Raw genomic sequence first — 8,149 nt, forward strand, 5'->3', positions numbered from 1 at the left:
AAGCTTGCTAACTCAAAGGAACAGTCAGGGTTAAAACTAATATTGGGATAGGGGTTTAGGGAAGTTGCTCATAAAACCTGCGGGATGGCACTTCTGGAATAGTCTCCCGGCTCCCTCTGCGGACACTTCCCGGCATCCCTTGGGCTATTGCAGAAGCAATGATGAAATTTCACTTATTGGCCACAAGATGGCACTGTGGTCCACCGGGATCTAAAGGACTCGGGAGGTTTGGAAAGCAGCCTAGGAGGGAAAGGGTTAAGAAAAATTAGGGCTGGAATCCAGTATTATGCAGATGTTGCAGCAGCTTTTAGTTATTGCTAGACTATCTACAGCTATGCAAGATGCAGGAAATACCTCTAATCTTTAATGAGATCCACAGTTGAAGAATTTTGGCCTGCCAGCCTTGATGTCAGGGGCAGGTGCAGACAGAGGAGCAACTGTCTCAGAGGAAAATGGGAAAGTGAAGGGTGGGCTGTGGCTTAAGCCCAGCGCGTCTCTGCTGCACCCAATCTTCCCTGCAGCTCTCACCAGGCAACAGCCTCCATGAGAATAGGTGGATCCTGCTGAGCCCAGTCAGAAGGCCTTGGACTAGAGAACGCTGTAGGCATGGGGAGTAGCACAACAGGCCCACCTTTCACAAGTTTGCAAAGTCTGGGCTCCAAGCCTTGTTCTCCCTTTCCTCTGCAGAGTCCTGCCACTTCTGAAGTCTTGTCTTCACTTTCTGCCTGCCTCTCCAACAGCCCCCATGGAGGCAGGGATCAGCCAGACACCAAGATATCACAGACACACAGGGAAAAATATCGTCCTGAAATTTGCTCAGATGAGGAACCATTATTCAGTGTTCTGTTATCAATAAGACCAAAAACAGGGGCTGAGGCTGATCCATTATTCAGGTAGTATTGGCAGCATGACCAAAGGTGATGCCAAGGAAGGGTACACTGTCTCTGAAAACAAGCTCAAGCATTTTCCCCCAACACTGGAGTCCACTAGCACCAGCCAGACCTCTGTACCTCTGTGGCAGTGCATCCGCAGCCCTGCACAGCCAGCTGCTCTCTGCACAAAAGAGGGCAGCCACAGGCTGGAGGTGGGCACTCCTTCCCAAGGCCCCTATCTCAACCAGGAGATAAAGGTGCCCTTTTTGAAGCTCTTCTCAGACGTCCCAGCAATGGGCTCCGAGTCTGTGCATCCTCCTGCAGCAGGAACTTCAGTGCAAGCTGAGGTCCATCACTGTGATGTGGATGCACGAATGCAAACAACACTTAATATTATTTTGCTCAATTCGGAATATTCTGGCAGTTGCATAAAATAGGAATAGTAGCTCCCAAAATGAAATTTGTGTCTCATTTTCTTTATGAGAGAAAAGAAAAAAAAACCAGAAAGCAGCTGGGTAGCTTTAACCTGCTTGAGTGATCTGGGATTCTACAAGTCTACAAGTGGTACAAAGAATATCACCTTGGCCTGGATTCCACCAGATACAAAACACTACAAAAAGTATTGAAAACAATTTATAAAAGACCTAAGTAAACAATCTACTTATAGGAAATGTTAGTAGATCCACCACATAGTGCCATTATACCTGAAGATGATCAACTAGTGAAATTATTATGTACAGGTTATCAGCTAAGTCTCTACTTATTACCTCTGAGCATAGAGCAGTATTTGAGCCTTCTGAGGGCATCTTAAGGAAGGAACTTAATTCTTACCATTACTTTGGCTTGAATTAAAATCCATGAGCTTGTCAAGTTTTTATTGTAAAATATTACAGAATAATAATGAGCAAACATTTTATTTTCCTCTCGTGTTTATTCCTCTTTAGAACGTGCAGGTTGAAGCTCACACACGTGAGCAAGGTTCCTTAAGATGAGATCCATTAACTCCAAGACTGGGAGGTATACAGCTGGCCTTCACAGGAAGTGCAAACCCCAAATGCAGTGACCCCCCTGTGTCTACGCTGTGCCTAATAACCCTCTGTGAGGCTGCCATAAAGGAGAGCAGTCTCCTTGCTAGGCAAAAAAATCAGTTCACCAATTGGCCACTTTGCTGAAGACCAGAATAAAAGGCTAAATTGTGAGAATGATGAATGCCCAATTCCCAAATTGTGAACTGTGTAACAGTTCACGATTCTTGGAATAATTTCAACCGTGTGTGTGTGTTTTTTTTTTTAAAGTTTTTCTTTGTGGGCAGCTTTCTTTCAGCCACTGATCCTCAGTTGTTTCCCAGCCCCCTTGTCAGCTGATCTCATTTTGATGCTAATTTTTTTTCTGCTAGCTTTGGGGTTGTTCTTGTTTTACTGTGTCCTCTAAGTGTGGTGGTAGGTTGCTAATGTGAGATCTCCCTAACTTCTTTATGTGGGTGTTTAGTTCTGTAAACAATACTCCTAACACTGCTATAGCTGTGTCCTAGAGATTCTGGTATATTTAATCTTGGTTTTCATTAGTGCCAAAGAATGTCTTGTTTTCTACCTTCATTTTATTGCTTACCCAAGTCATTCACTAGCAGATTGTTTAATTTCCATGTAATTGTATGATTTTGAGAGATCTTATAACTCCTGATTTCTACTTTTTTTGTGCTGTGGTCCGAGAGTATGGTTGGCATGATTTCAGTTTTTTTTTTAATTTGTTTACAATTAGTTTGTGTCCAATCATGTGGTTGATTTCAGAGTATGTGCCATGTGTAGATGAGAAGAATGTGTATTATGCTGTTATTGGGTGGAGTGTTCTGTAGATGTCTGTTAGGACCATTTAGTCAAATGTTGAGTTTAGTTTATGAATAACTTCGTTTGTTAGTTTTCTGCCTTGACAATCTAATACTGAGTGTTGAACTCTTCCAGTATTGTTGTGTTGTTTTCTAAGTGTCTGTAGGTCTCTAAGAACTTGTTTTATGAATCCAGGTGAACCAGTGTTGGGTGCCTATATATTTAGGATAGTGAGGTCTTCTTGTTGAATTGGACCCTTTATCATTATGCAATGCCCTTCTTTGTCATTTCTGATAATTGTTGGTTTAAAGTTTGTATTGCCTGAAATTAGAATAGCAACTTCTGCTCTGTTTTGTTTCCCATTGGCTTGGTCATTTTTCTCCATCGCTTTATGTTTAGCCTATGGGAGTTGCACATAAGATGGGTCTCCCGAAGATAGATACAGTTCAGTGTTTCACTTGTTTTTACAACTGGTCGCTCTTTTTTTTTTTTTTTTTTTTGAGATGGAGTCTCGCCCTGTCACCCAGGCTGGAGTGCAGTGGCGCGATCTTGGTTCACTGCAAGCTCCGCCTCCTGGGTTCACGCCATTCTCCTGCCTCAGCCTCCCAAGTAGCTGGGACTACAAGTGCCCACCACCACGCCTAGCTAATTTTTTATATTTTAGTAGAGACGGGGTTTCACCATGTTAGCCCAGATGGTCTCGATCTCCTGACCTGGTGATCTGCCCGCCTCAGCCTCCCACAGTGCTGGGATTACAGGTATGAGCCACAGCACCTGGCAGCTCTTTTAATAACAAATGACTTTTATGTGCTATGTTTAGCCTGTTTACATTCAAGGTTAATAATAATACGTGTATATATGATCCTGCCATTGTATTCTTGCTTGGTTGTTATGCAGACCTGATTGTGTAGTTGCTTTATAGTGTCAATGGTCTATATACTTAAGTGTGTTTTTTGGTGGCTGGTAGTAATCTTTCATTTCTATGTTTAGCACTCCCTTCAGGACCTCTTGTAAGGCAGGTCTGGTAGTAACAAATTCCTTGAACATTTGCTTGTCTGAAGTGATCTTATTTCTCCTTTCCTTATGAAAGCTTAGTTTGGCTGGATATGAAATATATATGGATACTGGTTGGAATTTCATTTCTTTAAGAATGTTGAATATTGGCTCCCAATTGTTTCTGCCTTGTAAAGTTTCTCCTGAAAAACCTGCTGTTAGTCTGATGGGGTTCCCTTTGTAGGTGACTGCCTTTTCTCTTTAGCTGACTTTAATATTTTTTCTTTCATGTTGACCTTGGAGAATCTGACGACTGTGTGTCTTGGGGGTGGTTGTCTTTTATGGTGTCTCATAAGAATTCTCTGTGTTTCCTGAATTTGAATGTTAAACTCTCTAGCAAGGTTAGGGAATTTTTTGTGCTCAATATCCTCTAATATGTTTTCAGTGTTGCTTACTCTCTCTCCCTCTCTTTCAGGGACATCAATGAGTCATAGGTTTGGTCTTTTTACATAATCCCACATTTCTCAGAGGTTTACTTCATTCATTTTTCTTTTTTTCCCTTCTTTTTTTGTCTGACTGAATTGATTCAAAAATAAGTGTTCAAGCTCTGAGATTATTTTCTCAGCTTCATCTATGATGCTGTTAATATTTCTGATTATATTATGACATTGTCGAGGTTAGTTTTTCAGCTCTATCAGATCAGTTTTGTTCTTTCTTAAAATAGCTATTTCATTTTTCAGCTAATGTGTCATTTTATTGGATTCATCAGATTCCTTAGATTGACTTTCAGCTTTCTTCTGAATCTTGATAGTGTTTGTTTCTATCCTGTTTCTGAATTCTATTTCTATCATTTCAGCCACTTCAGCCTGGTTAAGAATCATTGTTGGGAAGCTAGTGTGTTCATTTGGTGTAAGAAGGCACTCTGACTTTTTGAGTTGCCAGAGTTCTTTCACTGGTTCTTTCTCATCTCTGTGGTCTGAGGTTTCTTTAATCTTTTAAGCTGATGTCTTTTGGGAGGGTTTTTTGCTTTTATATTCTATGCCCTTGAGGGTTTCACTGTTACATAAGCTGGGTTCAGGAGACTGGCTTCATTTCTGGAATATTTCAGGGGGCTAAGATTCAGCTCAGTATTTCTGGGCTGTGTGTTGTAGGCCTGTGGTGCTGGAATTAGGCCCAGAGCTTTGTTTTTTGACCCCTTAAGGTTAAAGCACGGGCTACACCAGTGGGGCTGAGGCGTTCCCAATTCCACTGGCAACAACACTGCAATGGGGAATGCCAACCAAAGTACTTTTTACAAATGGTGGCACTGGGGTACATGCTCAGAAGCATGTGCCAATAATGGCAATGTGGCAGTTTCCATGCATATGTTTGTGCTAGCTTTTTTGTTATTGTATAGTAACCTTCTTTGCCTCTTTTTATAGTTATTGCCTTGAAATATATTTTACCTGATATAGATATAGCTACTTCTGATCTTTTCTGGTTTTCGTGTGCATGAAACATCTTTTTGTTATCTCTTCACTTTCAATCTATATGTCTTTTTAGGGGAGGTGTGTTTCTTGTAAGTGACAGATCACTGGGTCTTGTTTTTATATTCATTCAGCTTCTCTATGTCCTTTGATTGGTGAGTTTAGATCATTTACATTCAATGTTATTGTTGATAAGTAAGTACTTGCTCCTGCCATGTATTTGTTTTCTGGTTGTTTTGCAGTCTTCTCTTCATTTGTTCCTTCTTTCCTGTCTTCTTTTTAGTAAAGGTGATTTTCCCTGATAACGTGTTTTCATTTCTTGTTTGTTATTTTTGTGTATCTGTTGTATCTGTTTGTATTTAAAGTTACTATTTTGCATATGTCTGTATTTAAAATTACTATGCATGAGGCTGGCAAATAATATCTTATACTGATGACAACATAACACTGATTGCCTAAGCAAACAAACCAAAAAAAAAAAGAGAAAACTAGTAAAAATCTTATATTTTAACATTGTCCACCTACTTTTCAACTTTGTGTCATTTCTATTTATATCTTAGGCACTGTCTATGTCTTGAAAAGCTGTAGCTTTTTTTTAACTGGTTCGTCTTTTAGTCTTTCTAAGTAGTTTACACGCCGTAATCACAGTATTATAATATTGTGTTTTTCTTTGCACTACCTATTATCAGTTAGTTTTGCACCTTCAGATAATTTCTTATTTCTCATTAATGTTCTTTTCTTTCACACTGAAAAATTCTCCTTTGCATTTCTTCTAGGACAGGTCTGGTGTTGAGGAAGTCCCTCAGGTTTTGTTTGTCTGGGGAAGTCATTATTTCCCTTTCATGTTTGAAGGGTATTTTCACTGAGTACACTATTCTAGTATTAACTTTTTTTTTTAGCATTTTAAATATGTCATGCTGCTCTCTCATGACCTGTAAGATTTGCACTGAAAAAGTCTGCTGCTAGACTATATTGGTGTTCCATTGTATGTTATCTATTTATTTTCTTTTGCTGCTTTTAGAATCCTTTCTTTATCCTTGAAATGTTGATTTATCCTTGAAGTTCGATTATTGTCTTGATGTAGTCTTCTTTGACTTAAATATGCTTGGTATTCTATAATCTTCTTTTACTTGAATATTGATATCTTTCTCTAAGTTTTGGAATTTCTCTGTTATCATAGCTTTGAATAAACTTTCAGCCCTATCTCTCTCTCTACCTCCTCTTTAAGGTCAATAACTCTTAAAGTTGCCCTTTTGAGGGTATTTTCTAGATCTTGTATTTGTGCTTCGTTAATTTTTATTCTTTTGTCTCCTCTGATGCTGTATTTTCAAATAGCCTGTCTTCAAGCTGATTCTTCTGCCTCATCAATTGTGAGGTTGAAACCCTGATACATTCGTCAGAATGTCAATTGCATTTTCAGCTCCAAAATTTCTGCTTGATTGTTTTTAATTATTTAGATCTCTTCCGGATTCTGAATTTCTTGCCTGTGTTATCTTGAATTTTGTTCAGTTTTTTCAAAACAGATATTTTGAATTCTGTGTCTGAAATGTCACACATCTCTCTCTCTCTGGGATTGGCCTCTGGTGCTTTATTTGGTTCATTTGGTGAGGTCATGTTTTCCCTGAATGGTCTCGAGACTTGTGGATGTTTGCCTGTGTCTAGGCATTGAAGAGTTAGGTATTTATTATAGTCTTTGCAGTCTGGGCTTGTTTGTACTCGCCCTTGGAAAGCTTTTCAGGTATTTGAATGTACTTGGGTGTTGTAATCTAAGTTTTTTGTCTCTGAAACCTTATCTGCATTAGGGGGCACCCCAAGTCCAGTAATTCTGTGGCCCTTGTGGACTGCCTTGGTGGTCTTGGATAAGATCTGAAAGAATTCTCTGGATTATCAGGCAGAGACTCTTGTTCTCTTCCTTCACTTTCACTCAAACAAACATCTCTGTCTGTCTCTGTGCTGAACTACCTGGAACTGAGGGAGTAGTGGTATAAGCTCCCCTGTGGCTACCATCACTGAGACCCTAGGTCAGAACTAAAGTCAGCATGATAATGGGTCTCACCCAAGGTCCACAGTCACCACTGCCTTGCTTATTGCCTATGTTCACTCAAGGCCCCAGGGATCTACAATCAGCATGTGGAGAAGTCAGCCAGGCTTATATCCTTCCCTTGATGTTCATGAGGCCTCCGACCCCAGGCACATCCAGAGATGCCATCCAGGAGCCAGGGCCTGGAGTCAGAAACCTTGGGAATCTACCTGGAGCTCTATTCTACTGCAGCTGAGCTGGCACTCAAGTCACAAGACAAAGTTCTTTCCTCTGTTCCCTGCCCTTTCACAACCAGAGGAGTCTCTCCCTGTGGCTACCACCGCCCTAGGCCTACAGCAAGAATTGCCTGACTATTGCCAGTGTTCACTCAAGGCCCAAGGGCTCTTTAGCCAGCTTGTGGTAAATGCTGCCAGGCCTGAGACTCTTCTTTCAGGGCAATGGACTCTCCTCTGGCCCAGGACTGGTCCAGAAATGCAATCCAAGAGCCAAGTCCTGGAATCCAGGACCCCAGGAGCCTACTTTGTGCTCTACGCCACTGTGGCCAAGCTGGCACCTAATCTGCAAGACAAAGTCTCCTTTATTCTTCCCTCTCCTTTTATCAAGCAGGAGACTCTCCCCATATTCACCACAGCTGGGAATGTGCTGCATCACACCTGAAACCAGCATGTCTCAGATTCTCACCTAAGCTCTATGGCAAGCATTACCTGGGCATTGCTGCTGATTATTCAGGGCCCAAGTGCTCTTTATTCAGCGGATGATGAATCTTTCTGGGTCTTATTCCTTCCCCACAAGGCAGCAGGTTCCCTTCTGGCCCATGGTGTGTTTAGAAATGTCATCCAGGAGCTAGGGCCTAGAATTGGGGCCTCAGTACTCTGCCCATTGCCCTATCCGACTATGGCTGAGCTGGTGTCTGATTTTCAAGAAAAAGTCCTCTTTACTCTTCCCTCTCCTGTC

This window comes from Nomascus leucogenys, chromosome 13 (assembly GCF_006542625.1).
Source record: "Nomascus leucogenys isolate Asia chromosome 13, Asia_NLE_v1, whole genome shotgun sequence".
NCBI lineage: Eukaryota > Metazoa > Chordata > Mammalia > Primates > Hylobatidae > Nomascus > Nomascus leucogenys.